Source organism: Dipodomys spectabilis, unplaced genomic scaffold (genome assembly GCF_019054845.1).
Source record: "Dipodomys spectabilis isolate Male_0828 unplaced genomic scaffold, ASM1905484v1 ptg000266l, whole genome shotgun sequence".
In the NCBI taxonomy this organism is placed as follows: Eukaryota; Metazoa; Chordata; class Mammalia; order Rodentia; family Heteromyidae; genus Dipodomys; species Dipodomys spectabilis.
Window position 1 is genome coordinate 1,184,022 of NW_024870943.1, and position 18,199 is coordinate 1,202,220.

At 43.3% G+C, this 18,199-nt stretch overlaps 1 long non-coding RNA gene across 1 annotated transcript; it reads right to left on the reverse strand.

The window, feature by feature from the left end:
* Positions 1 to 2,297: 2,297 nt before the first annotated feature.
* Positions 2,298 to 18,199, reverse strand: LOC122125496. The gene is made up of 3 exons (XR_006150765.1): positions 18,115 to 18,199; positions 17,768 to 17,770; positions 2,298 to 2,309 (listed from the first exon to the last, which is right to left on the reverse strand). It is a non-coding gene; the product is annotated as an uncharacterized LOC122125496 (long non-coding RNA).

An 18,199-nucleotide genomic window follows, 5' to 3' on the forward strand; every position in this document is an offset into this window, starting at 1 on the left:
CATTATTGCACACTGCATACACCTTGCCTAGTCAAGTCCCTGCCAGACTGTATCTACCTTCCCATTGTTTCTACTTCATTAAAATTCCAACAACTCACTTCTTACAGCTGATAGTGCTTGGTGGAGAAACCTTTAAAGCAGATGGATCCTTATTATAAGGACTTTTTTCGGGGGAGTGGGGCAGCAGAAAATCAGTAGTAGGGCTTGAACTCAGGGCCTGGGTGCTGTCCCTGAGCTCTTTTACTCATGGTTAGTGCTCTACCACTTGGAGCTTAGTGCCACTTCCAGTTTCTTGGGGCTCCTGCACCCTGGGATCCCAGCCCCAAGATGCACAAGCTAGCTGTCAGTACCCAGAGTTTTCCCATATGGCCAGCAAAGAGAAAAAGATAGGAGCTGTGGGTGGGTGGGGGAGCACTGCATGACAGGGCCACTCTACACCCCTCAGGGAGGGGAGACTGAGTCCCATCCTATGCAACACAGTGGCATGCAGATTTCCTGCTCAGGTACAGCCTACACTCTCAGCACTGTTCTCTGCCAAAAATCCTTTTCTATCTGTTCAGATTCGGTTCAGCTACTGCCTCCTAGAGACTTTGCAGGCTGTCCCTCCCCCAACCTGCCCACAACCACCGGCCCCTTTGCCTGGCTCCCACCCGAAAACAGTGCCAAGCCCAGCCACAGTATCAGGCCTCAGGGCTAGGCAGGACAAGCTGGGGCTCCGGCAATCTCGGGGATTGTTCCTTTCTGACCTAGGACTCACCACAGGAAGAGAAGCACCTAGGGCTCAGAGCACCACATAAAGAACCAAGACACTACGCTGCTGTCCTTTAAGATGCCAGCCTGGCATTTTGCTCTAGCCCACAATCATGCTGCAGTAATCACTCACAAAGCCAATCCTGCATGTTCTGCAGGCATGAGGCCGAGGTTTCTGCTTTCTCTGTGGACAGCACCTCGTTTTCCCAAAGACACGGCACTTGCCACATGTGACTGGAGAGGCTCCCAGGCAACAAGTCCAGAGAAGAAGGAACCTAACGCCCATTGGGACTCTGACCCCAAGTGTCTGGATCCCCAGTGGCTCTTGGCCTGAAGTTCCTACATTCCCCCCATCCCTCGACCTAGTTCTTTCCATCCAGGCAGGCAGAACATTGTCTGATGAGACTGTCCTCACAGCCGACACTTAGGTGTTAAATGGACTGAGTGCTCTCCATGTCTCTAGTATGAGTCACATGACTGTTTCCACCTTGCAGAGCCCAAGGTAGGTCTCAGGCTGGGATTCTCACTCCAGTGCTGCGGCTGCCTTCCAGCAGACTTCCAAGAGGACATCCTGCCTCCACCCTTCTCTTCCTCACCCTTCCCCTCAACACAGTCCTGCAGTATATAAAGCTTGTCTACCTGCACCTCAGCCTCTGTACCCCATCATCCAGGGCCCCTGCGGTGGGCTTCTCTTATTAAGCAGAAGCCATCTGCAGGCCCCTCCCCCACTGCACTGGGGCAAAGGATTCCCCACCTGTAAGGAAGGAGAGGAGTTCACTTCGGGTCCTTTCCACTCCAAGGGCCAAGGTGATGATGGACAGCTTCTTGATGCTGTTCAGGCGAAGCTGAGGAGAGCATAAGGAGGGAGAATGTCAGTAATCCCAGACTCAAGGGAGCTCCACAATGCTGGGAACAGATGTTCAGCACACTCACCATGCCCTCCTCTGACCTGGAGCACACAGTTCAATAGAAACAGCGCACTTTGCGAGTTCTCATAAGATCACACACTCTGCCCATCACTGGCTACTACACCACATACTCCACTTAGTAGCAGCGGCAGCATAGCATGCATGCATGCATGCTCTGGGCCAGGACCTAGACAAGACACACACACCTGTGACCTCACTGAACCCTCAAAGCAATCGTATAAGGTATGAAGCTGGCTCACAGCATCAATGCTGTGAGGCACAGCACAAGACAGAAGCTCTGGCCAGCTCATGGAGCTAAGAGGATGGCTGGCAAAGCAGGCACTTAAACACAAGACTTGTGGCTAACAGTGATGATGAGAGAACAAACAATAGGATACTATTACTATAAAAACAAAATTCAGGTATGCTGATGCATACCTGTAATCCCAGTACCCAGCAGACTGATGTGGAAGAATTGTGACTCCAAACCAGCCTGGCGTACATAGTAAGATCTTTTCTCAAAATAGCAATGACCACATAGGGTCATCCACAGCCGTGCTGTGGGTACCACCATGGGTGAATGGGATCCTGAGACTGTACAGGTGGGTCTGGGTGCAGTTTCTGGCTCATTAACTTCCTCGGGAATGCAGCCTATAGAACCCGAGTTTTGTTTCAGAAGAGGGCCATGATAACTACTGGACCCAGCGTTTCCATCTCAGAGCCATCGCAGCAGAATCCTGACCAGTGTCTGATGGTACATCTGAAGACCTGTCACGGGATGGGTCCAGCCCCATGTGCCAATAAGTGGTCCAAAGATTCCAGGCCGAGGTGCTGCTAGGCCCCCAGCCTGGCCATATCAGCACCCTGTCACACCCTTTCTGCTTGATCACACTTTGACACAGTCTTCCCCACCCATTGAAGTCTATATATATATAAAAAAAAGAACAAAACGAGAGGGTTTGGAGAGCTTCCAGATAGTTGAAGATGTGAGGGTTCGTGGAGCATAGGGGGTATAGACAAGGCTCTCGGCTCCCGGGGCCTTGCCATACAAATATTTTCAGTAGCATCCTTTATGGTGAACCCGTGAGGATTTGTCCCTGGTCCTGATTCCTTTGAGCTGATCAGCTCCAGGTGGGGGCAGAGTCAGAAACACAGGCAAGCAACCTGGGCTTTCACATCCGCAGCAGGGGAAGTTAGGGTGAGAAGTGAACTGAATTAGAGGGGCCGGGCTGTGTCTGCTGTTGCATAAGGAAATGTTCAGCGGGGGGGGGCACTTGTGGCTCTGGTGGTAGAGCACCAGTCAATGAGCAAAAGCATCAGATTCCCAGTTGAAGTTCTAGTCTCAGATTAAAAAAAAAAAAAAAAAAAAAGAGAAAATGGCAATACTTCCCAAAGCTATCTACAAATTCAACGCAATACCTATCAAAATTCCAACCTCATTCTTCAAGGAAATAGAAGAGGCAATCCAAAAATTCATATGGAACAATAAAAGACCCCGAATAGCAAAAACGCTCCTCAACGGAAAGAACACTGCTGGAGGAATAGCAATACCAAATTTCAAACTCTACTATAAAGCCATAGTAATCAAAACAGCTTGGTATTGGCATAAGAACAGACCTCAGGACCAATGGAATAGAATTGAAAACCCAGAAATGAATCTACAGACCTATAGCCATCTAATCTTCGATAAGGGAGTTAAAACAATAGAATGGAAGAAAGACAGCCTCTTCAGTAAAAGGTGCTGGCAAAATTGGTTAACTACATGTAGAAAACTAAAGCTAGATCCTTATATATCACCCTGCACCAGAATCAACTCCAAATGGATCAAAGACCTTGAAGTCACAGCAGACACTCTGAAAACATTACAGGATGGAATAGGAGAAACCCTAGGTCTCCTTGGCTCAGGCCGAAATTTTCTGAATAGAGACCCGGAAACACAACAAATCAAAGAAAGGTTGGACAAATGGGATTGCATAAAGTTGCAGAGCTTCTGCAGGGCAAATGACATAGCTAGCAAGATCAATAGAAAGCCCACAGATTGGGAGAAGATCATTACTAGCCATACAACGGACAAGGGTCTCATATCTAAAATATACTTGGAACTCAAAAAATTAAATCCCCCAACAACAAATCCTCAAAGAAACAACTGCCCAATAAACAAGTGGGCGAAAGACTTAAAGAGAAACTTCCCTGAAGAAGAAAGAAGGATGGCCAATAGACACATGAAGAAATGTTCAACATCCCTAGCCATAAAAAAAATGCAAATCAAAACAACATTGAGATATCACCTCACCACAGTTAGAACGGCAAAAATCAAGAACTCTAACAACAACAGATGCTGGAGGGGATGTGGACAGAAAGGAACCTTACTTCATTGTTGGTGGGAATGTAAACTTGTTCAACCACTTTGGAAAGCAGTATGGAAGTTCCTCAAAAGACTTCACATAGAACTCCCCTATGACCCAGCAATCCCACTTTTGGGCATTTACCCAAATGTTTACAAACAAGACCACACTAAAGCTACCAGCACAACAATGTTTATTGCAGCATTATTTACCATAGCTAAGATATGGAACCAACCCAGATGCCCCTCAGTAGATGAATGGATTAAGAAAATGTGGTATATATACACAATGGAATTCTATGCCTCCATCAGAAAGAATGACATTGCCCCATTTGTTAGGAAATGGAAAAACTTGGAACAAATTATATTAAGTGAAGTAAGCCAGGCCCAAAGAAACATAGGTCCCATGGTTTCCCTTATTTGCAATATCTAGTATATGTATGAGTCAAGCAGAAAAGGTCAGATAATGTGATGTCAGGAAAATGAACCCTTAGATATGTATTTTAATTTTTTTTTCTTTCATGCATGTGTTTCTAACGCATTTATAAGATTATCTCTTTGTTGCTTTGTATGTCCCTCCCCCACAGTATAACCCCTGCTTTCACTATATTTGATGTCAGTATAACTTGTGGAGGAGATGGGGAAAAACCAGTTGTTTAAGGATACAGGTGGACCTGTTGCAACAATGAGAAGTACTAGTTGTCATGTCCAAAACGAGCTTTACAACGTCGGGGAGGGGGGAAGGGGGGGGGAAGGAGAAGGATTGGGATTGGGGGGGAGAGGGGAGGCTGGGAAGGGATAAAAAAAAAAAAGAAAGAAAAAAGGGAAATGCTAGCTTGCTATTGGGGAGATGTGATCACATTTTTCAGGGCCAAAGCTTTTTCTGTTGACTGTGGTGGAAATGTCGAGGAAAATCAGGGAATTTTGTTTGTCTTTACATATATGCTGTAAGCTATTTCCCAGTCGCGAGCCAGTGCTGGTGGACAGGAAAATAGTGTCTGTGGGTGAGTGTTTCAACATCCCAGGATGAGTTCACTTTGAATTGAAGGTGGGTCCTAGAGCCAACCACAGTGTCGTCCTAAGCACCCGAGCTGGAGAAGACTCAGTACCCAGAGGGCACAGCCTGGGGACAGAGACAGGGGGAGGCAGAGGATGCATCCATAAGGCCAAGAAAATCAAGAGCCATAACTGGGCCTGAAGTGAGGAGAGGAACTCAGAGTGGATCCCCATAGAAGCTGTGAATGTAAGCCACTGGGTGAGGCTATTTGTCCCAGCAGTCCCAGAGAACAGGTGCATCAAATTCTCGTAGCATGTTCACATGAAGGGAGAAGCAGCACCGAGACCCTCCCTCCCTTGAAGAAACCAGGCTGGGACCAAGGTATACCCTACTAGGCCAGCCTGAGTAGATAGGGTCCTAACCCCAAAGCTCTGATTGCAACCACTTCAGTGGACTGCAAACCCTCCTCTGTGTGCTTCTCCTGCTTTGCTCCAGTGCACGGAGCACAATGATGTCACGTGTGCTGAGTGCAGTGACATCACTGAGACCAGCTAACCCTGGTGGGCACAGAAGGCCTCCTCCCCCAGGGCATGGCAGATCAACAAGCTGCATTGAGGTGAAGAGTAGGCCCTACACCCCGGGAAGGCGAAGAGTAACTGAGAGCTTCCCTGCAGAAAAGCCTCTCATCAAGGCATTTAAGCATCTCTTTGGCATCACAATGGAACTGATGAACAGTTAGGTAAATAATGCAGCTGGGCTTAGTGATGTGCACCTGAAATTCTAGCACTGAGGAAGCTGAGGCAAGAGGATACTAGGTTCAAGGCTAGTCTGGACTACACAGTTGAGACCCTGTCTTCGAAAGCAAAAAAGGGGCTGGGTAGGTGGCCCAGTGATAAACTGCCTTGCATGCAGGAGGCCCTTTATTGGATTCCTCAGTACCACATAAGCAGCAAAGGCTGGAAGTGGCACTGTGGCTCAAATGGTAGAGCCATAGCCTTGAATTGTAGAGCTGAAGGACAGTGTCCAGGCCAAGTTCAAGCCCCATGACCGACCAAAAAAAAAAAGAATAGAAAATGAGGGGCTGGGAAGGTAGCTCAGTGGTAGACTGATTGCCTTGCATGCATGATGACCAGGGTTCAATTCCTCAGCATCACCTAAGCAGAAAAAGCCAAAAGTGGTGCTGTGGCTCACATGGTAGAGTGTTAGCCTTGAGCTGAAGAGCTTGAGAATAGCATCCTAGCCCAGGGTTTAGTCCCCACAACCGACAGAAAAAAAACAATAGAAAATGAAATGTTTAGGCATAATTTCAAGAATATGTAGGTCTTTGAATATCATATATACTGTGGCACTATTGACCACAGCCAGGAAACAACTCAGAAGCTCCATGGTGTCTGCAGAGAAATGAGTGACACTGAACATGGTCATGTGGAGCAAAGTCAGCCAGGTTCAGAGCAGTGGTCACAGGCCCAACTGTGGATCAATGCGTAAAGAAGATGTAGCCTGGTCAGTCGGTGCTGGAGTCCCTGGCCGGAGTTGTGATCTCTGGATCCCAACCCTCTGGGTGCCTCTGAGGACCTTTCATCAGGATTTTTCTGTCTGAGGAGCAGTTCAGTTCCCAGGATGATGCACGTTGACATGGATGTTGATGCTGAAAATCAGCTTGAACTGGAGGAAAAAGCATGAGATTAATCAAGTGTTGGAACTCCAACACACACTTGAACATCTCTCAGCAAGAATAGATGCAGTTAAGGAAGAAAACCTGAAGCTAAAATCAGTAGACCAAGTTCTTGGACAATATATAGAAAACCTCATGTCTGCTTCCAGTGTTTTCCAAATAACTGATGCAAAAAGCAAAAGAAAGTAAGGGATTGAGTTCCCTTCTCATTTACAGAATTACTGCTTCTCTCTCTCCCTTTCTTCTCTCCGTCCCTTCCCCCTTCCTCCCTCTCTCCCCCCTTTAAAACTTGGGTAGATTCCAAATGTTAAAGTATCTTTGCTTGTGGCTTCATTGAATGTTTATGAAAATAATTTCAAATCTAGGCAAAATTAACTACTTAACAGGAGACTTCCATGAGTCTGTGTATTATGTTAGTCTAAGAAAATGTGCAGATGTATTGTATAGACTTTATAATTAGAATTGCATATATTTATGAAACTTGAAGATGAATATTTTATTGAATTTGCTTTGATATATAGTCTTAGCCTTTTACTACACGCTTACTTAGTAAGATATACAAGAAAATAACCACGTTGTTAAAATGTGACCAAAATCATGTACTGAATGCATAGCTTTATGTATGTACCTGTTCACCATTGTGTGCCTCTCCTCCATCTGCCTCATCCTCCCCAATTACTTTCTAATAATAAGATAGGTCTGATGGTTTCTTTTTAACCATTTGAAAACAGATTTGGGCTATAAAGAGGATTTTAGGTTGAAACTAAATTATCAACTTGAGAACTGTTTAAAAACAAAAAACCAACTTGCTTTTCCACCAAATAACGCACTTGCTATCTGAAAAGATAAGAATTTTGGTTATGGGATGCGAAGGTTGCTCAGTAGTAGAGTGTTTGCCTTGCATGTATGAGGCTCTGGGTTCGATTCCTCAGCACAACGTAAGAAAAAAAATGCCAGAAGTGGTGCTATGACTCAAGTTGTAGAGGGTTAGCCTTGAGCTGAAGTGCTGAGGGGCAGTGTCAAGGCTTAGAGTTCAGACCCCATGACAGTACCCCCCCCCCCAAAAAAAAGAATTTGGTTATGTATTGATTAGAAGTAGAAAGTCTGGGAGGAATACATAGAAATAGGTAAAAAAAAAAAAATAATGTGATAAAAGTAGCAACCAACTCCAAATGTTTTCACTCCAGATTTTGTATTGTCTCTGGCACAGAACAGATCTTCCAGGGAATATATACATATATATATACATATATATATATATATATATATATATATATATATACACACACATACATATACATATATATACATATATATGTGTATATATATATATATATATATATGAAAATAGTTTAAGTTTGACTGATCTTACATATACCACATGCTTTGCTATTCCAGCTTTAGGGTTTGGTTGCAAGGTTTATTTTTTGTACCTAGTCAATTAACTGTTACCAAATTTCTTGTAGAGTGTACTGCTACTAGAATCATGAATGAGAGAATTTTATATGTATAATATTTGGTAAGCTCAGTATTTTTATCTCACTCTGTAAATGCAGCTAATTGGTTGGTAGAATTTTAGTCATTCTCATAACAATTTCTAAAAATTTAGTTCATAGATTCCATTTGGTAAAGGAATCAATATCTCCCCATCTTTGAAGAAGCGAACCCGCCTGCCTTAGGTTGGGTGAACAACTTTGTCTGCCTTACCTGTCATCGGGCACTTTTTCAGAGCGAAGCTGAAGGCCCTGTCTTAGGTTGGTCAGACTGGCACCCCCTCTAACCATCTCTGGCTGCAGTTCCTCTCGGGCGGAATTTATTTATATGGAGCTTGATCTTATGTAGCTGGCTGGATAAACTCAAGAGAGTTTTGCAGTGCACGTATAATACAAGGAAGGCATAGAAAAACCATCAGTAAAAGCATTCCCAGGCCAAGGAATGACATTAGCAATCCTTTGACATAATTCAGGGAAGTGATACAGCATTGAAATTGTTTAAACAGTTGTTTTTTTTTTAAGCAGTTTTTGCCAATTTAGAGTGGCAAAATAATACAAACATGTCTTTGACCCCATGTTAAAACCAGATGGGGCCCGTGCCAATCACCTGTTAAAGGATACTTCCACTTAACTTGGGCAAAAGCTCTTTGCTCTGTCTCTCTCTTTTTTTTTCTCCAAAAACTGCTGTGCTATGGAAAGGCCATCACAGTCTAAGCTTAAAATATTTAGTACAAGGGCTGGGAAGGTGGCTCAGTGGTAGAGCACTTGCCTCGCATGCATGAGGCCCTGGGTTCAATTCCTCAGCACCACATAAGCAAAAAGGAAAAAAAGCCAGAAGTGGCACTGTGGCTCAAGTGGTAGAGCGCTAGCCTTGAGCTGAAGAGCCGAGGGACAGTGCCCAGCCCAGAGTTAAGGCCCCACGACCGGAACAAAAAAAAAAATAGTACAAATAAAGTGTGAGAAGAATATTAACAGACGAGAAGGGGTATAATTCCCCCATTTTAATTTAAAAATTTGGTTTTTTAATAGTCCTTTGGTTTGTTTAACAATTTCTTGTCCTTGAGGAATATAGGGAATACCTGCAGAGTGAAAAATCTGGTAAGATTTATAAAAAGTTTGAAAAGCTTGTCCAACATATCCCGGACCATTGTCAGTTTTAATATGTTTAGGAAGTCCCATAATGGCAAAGCAGCGTAGGGAATTAGCAATACAATGTTTGTTAGTCTCCCCAGCAAGAGGAGTAGCCATAATAAAATTAGAGTAGGTATATGGTAACATGGACAAAGCGAAGCCATCCAAAAGATGGAATCAGGCAGGAGTTTAGTCTACTTTTTCCACGGTGGAGGTGGTCTGGATAACGATGTAGATTTCCTCCAAGTGACTGTCAGGCTATAGCAGCAGCAGCAGCATGGCCTCTCAGTGGCTCAAAGGGACTGTCACGTCTCGTGCTGGGCTGTATATTTCTACACAGACTGGTTAAGGATACAAGTAATACATAGGCTTGGCAGGCTTTGGCCCCACTAGTTTTTAAGACTATTTAGAAGATAGCACAGGACAAATTACCAAGATGACAACCTTTTTAAATAGATAGTTTTTTTTTAATAAGGCTGATTTTTTTTTAGGCAGATATAGAGGGCTCAGGCCTGTACTACTATTTTTCATGTCTTTTTTTGGTCTATTTTATCACATTTTTTTATGACTTTGGTCTCTAGTTCTAAAAAGGGGATGATGGGTGAAGATTGTCTTCTGTAACGTTTTCAAGGTGACTTAGGGGTATTGATCCTACCTAGCCAGGAAACTATAACCTTAGTCTATTTTACAAAGAGGTTTACCAGGATTAGATGTCATTACGAACAAAATTTTAACTTTTGAAAAATGCACAGACTTTTTTTTTGGCTACAGCAGTGTAGCTTGTTTAGCACTCTGGCTTGTAAAAGCATCTTTAGGAATGTGACCTCTAGTGACCCTAACAATGTCTAAGTCACCTGTGCAGCCTTTTAGAAAGATGTTAATAGAAACACACTCTTAGGTTTACAAACTTTTTTCTTGAGCAGATAAATTTTATGTAGCTGGTGATAGCTCGAAAGTTATTTCCAATTAGGGCTTTTGGCACATCCAAGGATTGGGATTTAAACCATCCCCCACATGTTATAACTTTAGCTTTTTAGTACTATCACAAGTTTCTGTCCCTACAAAGTAGATAGTCATGGATATTAGGCATGCTTACAAACTATCTTCCCATGAAGATAGTTTGCTCTGACCAATATTTGAAGGGCCATGCACAAATGACTCTAGGATTTGACATTTTTGTCATCCAAGCAGTGGCTTACTGCCTCTGGATGCTCCTCCATCGCTCTTGTCCCAGGAATGTCTTCTCTACCCTGGGATAACTGTCTTATCTGTATTTTCCTTAGCTGTTTGCTGGACATGAACTCGGGCCTGAGTGCTGTCCCTCAGCTCTACAACTCAAGGCTACCACTCTGCCACTATGAGTCCCAAAGCAACTCTGCTTGCTCTTTCAGCACTCTGCTGGATGAGTAGGGGTGACAGTCTCACCGGAACCTTTTTTGCCCGGGCTGGGTTTGAACCAGTTTGCAGATGAATGAGTCTTATAAAAGGCCACTTTACTACAATTAAAAGAAACAAGGTGGTCAACATAGAAGGAGCTTTTAAGCATGCTCTTACCTGAAACTTATTAAGAGCCAAAGTTACATCTGACAAACTTTTAAGAATCCTCTGTGCTTTGTTCTTGGCTTGCTGGAAACTTAAAAAACCTATAAGAGCAATCTGGAATAGCAATTAAGCAATTATTTTGGTAATCCTAATTTTTTTACTTTGAGGCAAATGTGAAGAACAAATTTACTCTTAAATTTTATATCCAGAAATCCATTCCTATTTTTTAAGCCTCCTATTAATCTCTTTTATTATTTTATATTTTAGTTTTTAGTTACATTAAAAAAATTCCCTTAAAATCTCGAGGCCAAGTGTCATTCATTGTCTCTTGGCTGTTTGTTTTAAACCAGATGCATTAAAACTTTTAAACTCAAATGACAATTTGTTCTTAATGCAAGAATTACAATCATCACTGTACCAAGAAGTTAAACTTAACACATATATGACTTTTAAAAACATATCCTAATTGTAGAACATCATTGAAAACAAGTCACATTATACAAATACATTTTTTAACCCTCTTTTTAAGTCCAAGGGGCAGTTTTAGCAATACTAATCAGAATCACATCACTAATTTTTACCATCATGTTTCCAGTATTTATCTGTAGAGAAAAAGGAGAGAACAAAGCTGGCCTACTTGGCCCCTCCTGTGGAATGGGCACACACCTAATCTCACTCTTTAGGGTAAGATGAACTGCGTTTGTGCCAGCTTGTCTTCTTTTACCATGTTTGGACTTCTCCCATGGCCCGTCCCACCATATATGACCAGCTGAACTGCACTTTTGCCTGTGTACCCCTTGTCCCTAAAGATAGGTCTTTTGTTGGCTTTTAAGTTTTTTCCTTTTCTTATCTTTTGGTTTTTGAATGAAAATACACAGTTTTAGACAGACAGAACAGGTAATGTCTTTGACAGTGTTAAAAAAAACTTTGATATTTAAACTTTTAATATTTATCCCCACATTTTAGGCAAGAGAACTAAATTTCAAACAGCCAATGCATTTTTGTTAAGCCAGATAACTTGATTACAGTGTAAACAGCCTTATGCATTTTAAAATACCAGAGTTTTTTTTTTTTTTTTTAGACTTTTGATATATCTATTTTTTTATTGTGAAAATACTGTACAGAGGGGTTACAATTACATGGGCAAGACAATGAGTACATTTCTTATCAAGCATTGTAGCCTCCTCCTTTGTTTTCCCTTCCCATCCCATCCTCCCCCTACCCCCTTTCCCAACCCTCCTCCCCCCCACCACCAAAGTTGTAAATTCATTTTTGACATACGATTTGTACATCTCATTGTTGCAATGGGTCCACCTGTATCCCTATTTAAACACTTTGTTTTTTCTCTTCCCCTCCACAAATTATACCAACATCAAATACAGTGAAAGCAGGGGTTATACCGTGGGGGAGGGACATACAAGACAACAAAGAAATAATCTTATAAATATGTTAGAAACAATCACATGAAAGAAAAAACATTTGAGTACATATCTTAAGGTTCATTTCCCTAACATCAACTTATCTGGCCTTTTCTGCTTGACTCAGACATATACTAGTTATTGCAAATAAGGGAAACCATGGCACCTATGTTTCTTTGGGCCTGGCTTACTTCACTTAATATAATTTTTTTCCAAGCCTTTCTATTTCCTAACAAATGGGGCAATGTCATTAAAATACCAGAGCTTTAAAATTTTTTAAGTTAAAGAATCCTTAAAAATTATTAAAAACAATGTGAAAAAATTTTTAAATTTTTGGTAATGTCCAAACCTCATAACCTTTTAAATTTTAAACTTAAACTTACACAATTGTTACAGCATGCTGATAATTTTTATCTTGAACATGTTCACAAACACATATAAAACACACACAGTTCTTAAAGAGTGCAAAAATCAAATGAGTTGTATGTACATTTAAAACTGGTACCAATTCTAGAACAGAAATAGACAATACAACAATCAAGCTGAGTTGGGGGCTAATGGGCCCCCAGTTTATCCCTACCTCAGAAAACATAACAGAAAACACACTGAAGTAAACAAGACAGACAAGTGGCCGCAAAGACAAAATCGGGTCTCAGTGAATGGGGCAACATCTCACCACCATTCACAATTGGGAATCAAATCCACTTACCAGGGGACTGGCACCTCCTCTACTCACCTCTGGAGGATTTTTTCTTTTAGATTTCTGCAAACATTGACCCAGGGACCTTCCAAGGTTGAGGAAAATTCCTAGACATCTTGGGGCAAGGGAAAGAAGTCCCTAGCGGCCGTCCCCTCAGACTGACAGGTTCTCCCCCAAACTCAGACCCCCTGGGCCAAGGCCTGAGGCTAAGATCTTGTTGGTGTCACTTGCAGGTGGTCAGTGGCATTTTCATATGGCTGCAAGTTCTCCCTGCCGGCCCTTTCAAGTTATTGTTAGATCCTCCAGGTTTTTCACCCCCACCACTGACCTACTTCTGGATCCAGAGAGGGTGGAGGAGGTGGCAGTGAAAGATAGAAAGGGGGGTCAGTTTAAAGCGTAAGTAAAAAAAAAGGAGCTAGACAGAAACAGATATTATTTTTTTAATTTTTAATTTTTATTTTTTGTGAACATACTGTACAGAGGGGTTACAATCACATGGACAGGTTAATGCGTACATTTCTTAGCAAGCATTGCAGCCTCCTCCTTTGAGAAACAGATATTAAAAGGGGGTGTTAGCCAGCCTCCTCCGGGCTCTCACATCAGGATGAATCTGAGAGAAGAAACATTCCAAGAATTCCAAAATACATACACACAAACATTGAGACAAAACACATTTACAACATGCATGTTATAGACTGTCAGACAGAAAGTGCCGGAGTACAGACGGGCCCATATTTCCGCACTAGGTATAAGTTTACCTTGATGGGGATCCAGGGGATGGCTCCCACCGGCCAAGTTGGCTGTCTTATAGCATGTCCGCCAAGACTCTTGCCACCCCAATACAGAACCTGCAGGCTACACAGATACCAGACAATTACAAAGCAGCAATGTTTTAACTTACACGCCATTTGCATCATAGTGTCCCTGAATCCTTTTTTCCTTTTTTTTTTTTTTGCTAAGTTTCTAAACTAATGGTTGCTTCCTCCAGGAACCAGGGGCATACTTCTTTGACAAAACAAAGGAAACTAACTGACTCTGTCCAACTTTCACTCCTCCAGCTTGAAGCATGCCCTTAAGAGCCTGCACATATATAATGTGCGGATCTTAACTTGCCCCATAATTTCTTACTCACAACTATACTTTCAACCGCTGTCTTTTTCCGGAGGCGTCCTCTTACCTTGGCTCGGTCCTCTGCCATGATTCCAGGTGTTCAGGTCCCTGATCGGGCGCCACTTGCCGGAGCCAGCCAGCAACAAAAGGGAATCCTGAATTAGGGGGTGAGGATGAGGTAAAATAAAGACATAAGACAAAGATGGGGTCTGGAGGTCTGCAGCTCAAGACTGGAGCAACGTTTATTTTTAACTTTCCCTAATATATACTATTTGAAGTCAAGAGGTAACATATGGTTACAATAGTCCAGAAAAGCAAGGAAAATTTCAATAAAAACAAAGCGCAGTAAAACAAGACAATGTCAACTGGTAGAAAGTAAAACAAACTCTGCAGACATAGAAAAGCAATCCTGGGCACCAGGTGTTTTTTAAGTAAGCCAGCTCCTTGTACGTGCCTTCAACTGAGCATAGGGGTCAAGATGACCTTAGAGCTTTAGTGTTGGCTCTGAACAAATATCAGAAGTAATATTAAGATATTATACTAGGAAACAAGATCCATTAATATAGCTTACGGTTAATAGATTTCAACTACGATAATCATTGGATAATCTTATGTGTTAGTATATGATCATAAATGACTTTAAATATGTGAAGAGGTAATAGTCATACTGCAAACATTTTGAATCCCTTTTGTGATTCAATTTTACAAATATTTAAAATTGTGTTGCATTTCTGCTTTGCTGTTTAAGAAAAAGATGTTTCACCAAAAAAAAAGAAGAAGAAGAAGAAGATGTAGCCTATTTCCATCATAAAGTATGATTAGGCCAGGAAAAAGAAGGAAATCATGTCATTTGCTGCCACATCTGTAGAACTACAGATCGCTGTGGAAAATGTAAGAAGTCAGACACAGAAAGGCAAATGCATGTTCTTGAAACAGACAAGAACAGGGCAGAGGAATTGTTAGCAAGACCAGAAGGGTCCAGGTGAGGAATGGAGTCACATGCAATGAGGTAGACCAGAAACCCAGGGTGAGGAGTCACTGCTGATCCTCTCCTGAGCACAGTGACAAATTTCTGCTTCAAAATCACCACTGATAACGATGAAAATGAGTAGGGAATTAGTGAATGAAGCTATCTCCTCAGAAACGACCTGGCATGAAAAGAGATCACTCATCACCCTGCTTTCAGGAATATGCATGAAATGCTTACCTCTAATCTCTAAATGGGGTCTCTAGGGATGAAAACAATTTTAGAAAAAAATGGCCATTATTGCCAAAGAAACTCCTGTACAGGAATGTCTCATTCTATTTCATTTCTTTTTTGTGCCAGGCCAGGGGTTTGAACTCTGGGCCTGGATGCTGTTGCTGAGCTCTTTTATTCCAGGCTAGCACTCTACCACCAGAGAGTGGAGATAAGAATTGGAGATAAGAATTTCATGTGCTTTCTTCACCAGGCTGGCTTTGAACCTTGATTCTCTGATATCAGGCTCCTGAGATTGCATCAGTACAGGGTTCCATTTTTGTTTTCTAACAGAATATATGATGATAAAAGAAAAGGCTAATAGAATATATGATGATAAAAGAAAATGAGACTGAGATGAGGAGGGCTGGGAAGGTGACTCAGTGGTAGAGTGCTTGCCTAGCATGCATGAAGCCCTAGGTTCAATTCCTCAGCAGCACATACATAGAAAAAGCCAGAAGTGGTGCTGTGGCGCCAATGGTAGAGTGCTAGCCTTTAGCAAAGCAACTCAGGAACAGTGCCCAAGCCCTGAGTTCAAGTCTCAGAAAGGGGGGAAAAAAAGGAAAGTGACACTTTGGGTTAGAAACTTTGGGGACACATGGCTCACACATCGCTATGGTTGTTTACAGACAGTCATCTCAAGTTAGGCCTTAGTGTCTCCTGCTGGCCTACTGGGATCCAGGAGCGGTAAGCGACTGCATCACTCCCCTGCCCCCTGGAGAAGCACCCAGACGAAAGTGAAAAGTGTCTTGATAATTGACACATTGGGGAAAAGAAAAAGTTTACTGAGAACTTGGCTTGCCACACCAGGTGAAGGGAAAATCACTGCTCCCGCGGGATACGACCTCAGCTGCCGCCCTCCTGGACCCCTATCTAAGGAGACCTATGCAGCTCTGAAGTGCCCATGTGCATCTCAGAAACGACCCGCCCTGCAATGCACATCCTGAGAGAAGAGGCCAGCACTTGTGTTACTGCCACTGGAGAAGCGCACCTGCAGGAGAGACCCCAGGTTCCACACTCTGGGTAAGGGATCACCTTAGGAGTGAAAGACCCTATCCCCCTGGGATACTTCCATCGAATGGGAGGGTGCCCCAGAAACTCAGACTCCAGACCGGGAGATGCAACAAGCAAGAGGAGTTTATTTGATGTTTGCACAAATGGACTCTCTGCCTTGGGAAGGGAGAGAGCCCAGAGTAGCAGTTACACGGATTTTTAAAAGCAAAGACCACAAGATTAACACAAGGCATCCCGGGATTGGCCCATTTAAAGGTCACCATATACCCCAGCAATCATTTTTTTTTTAACACGGGTCTCATTTTGAGGGAACCTCATTCTCCCAGCACCAGATTTGGCCTTAAAAGTATGGGTGCGGGGGTCTCGTAGCTGGATGATCATGAGAAACCCATCATCGTGTAAGTCCTTGTACAACCTGATGCCCCAAGAAAAACCAGTGACCCATCCCACATTCGGTCTTTTTTCCTTAGAGGTAAATTGTACTTTGAGGGGGTTACACCAAGCTTGGCACTCGTTAAGGAGCGTAGGATTCACCTTGTCAGGCCCCTTGGATTTGTGGATGGATGGATCCCACAGAGGAGGGTGTGTGTAGTTTGCCTTTACAGTTATGTAATCCCAAGAGGAGGAAGGCTTCCAATAGTTGTCACCTGTGGTCTCGCAGCCCCAAGCCTTACAAAAGTAGTCACTCCTTCCCCCGCAGCAGTTGGTGGAGCGGTCCCCATGATATTCGAGACAAACTTATATTGAGTGGGATCTTAGGTCACTCCCACCTTCTGCTCCCCCGCAGCCCCCCATTTTGTTTTCAGGGGTAGGGCCCGAGGGAGTTTGACCGGGTCAAAATACTGCCCTAGGTCCCAGTAGCCATGCTCTCCCAGTGCTACCTTGCAAAGGTCTGGATACAAATCTGGCCACCAAGTCCACAGGGGGCCTATGGTAGAGGTAGACCATATTACGGCCCTCTGCCCAGTCACTACTTGTCACGTCTGGTTTTGGGGAAAGTGTGGGTTTATGCCTGCCAGGGGATGGACACTGCGTCCTTCTGTTATGGTCAAAGCCACGATAGAAAAAAAAACATTAAGCAGTTTTTAAGAGTCTTATCTTGAGAGGATTTTGAATACACTGCAGCTTCCATCTGGGCGATGCTGTGGGATTCTTGTTGACCTCGGGTGGTGCACGTTTAACGTGGGAGGCGTGAATCCAGGCCACAATCCTGTCCACCTTTAATGCTGTGGGGATGGTCAGTAGTATGGTATACGCGCCTTTCCAGCAAGGCTCGAGGGTCCTGGACTGATGTCTCCTCACATACACCTCATCGCCGATCTGGAAGGGGTGTGGGAATGTGGAGTTCCTGGCTGCGTAGGCTGTTGCCAGAGGTCTCCACACTTGATTTTGAATGAGTTGCAGGGCGCCATTCCCTCCTTTGGCTTGTGGAACCTTTATCTTAGAACAGCCTTAAGGCACCACTGTGATGCAGAAGTTCAGGCTAAGAGTACTACTTCCATTGATAACACACTCAGGTTATTACCATACCAGAGCCAAACTAGGCTGTGACTATAGAGTGGATTTCCAGTCACTATGCATGGAAGTGCCTAAGGTAAGCAAACCAGTGATATCCTTGTCCCCAGTATCCACTGTGGGAATAGAGAGAATTTCTGGATATCACCCAAAGGAATGTCCCACAAGATCTTAGATTTAGCAGCTGTCAACCAGGAAGCAAACTTAGGTGATGGAATCAGGCAGGAGTTCCTCCAGGTGACTGTCAGGCCATCGTTGAACTTTACCCATTAGGGTGTACAGCAGCAGCAGGAACTCTCAGTGGCTCCAAAGAACTGTCACACTTCATGCTGGGCTGTAAATTCCTACACAGACTGGTTAAGGAT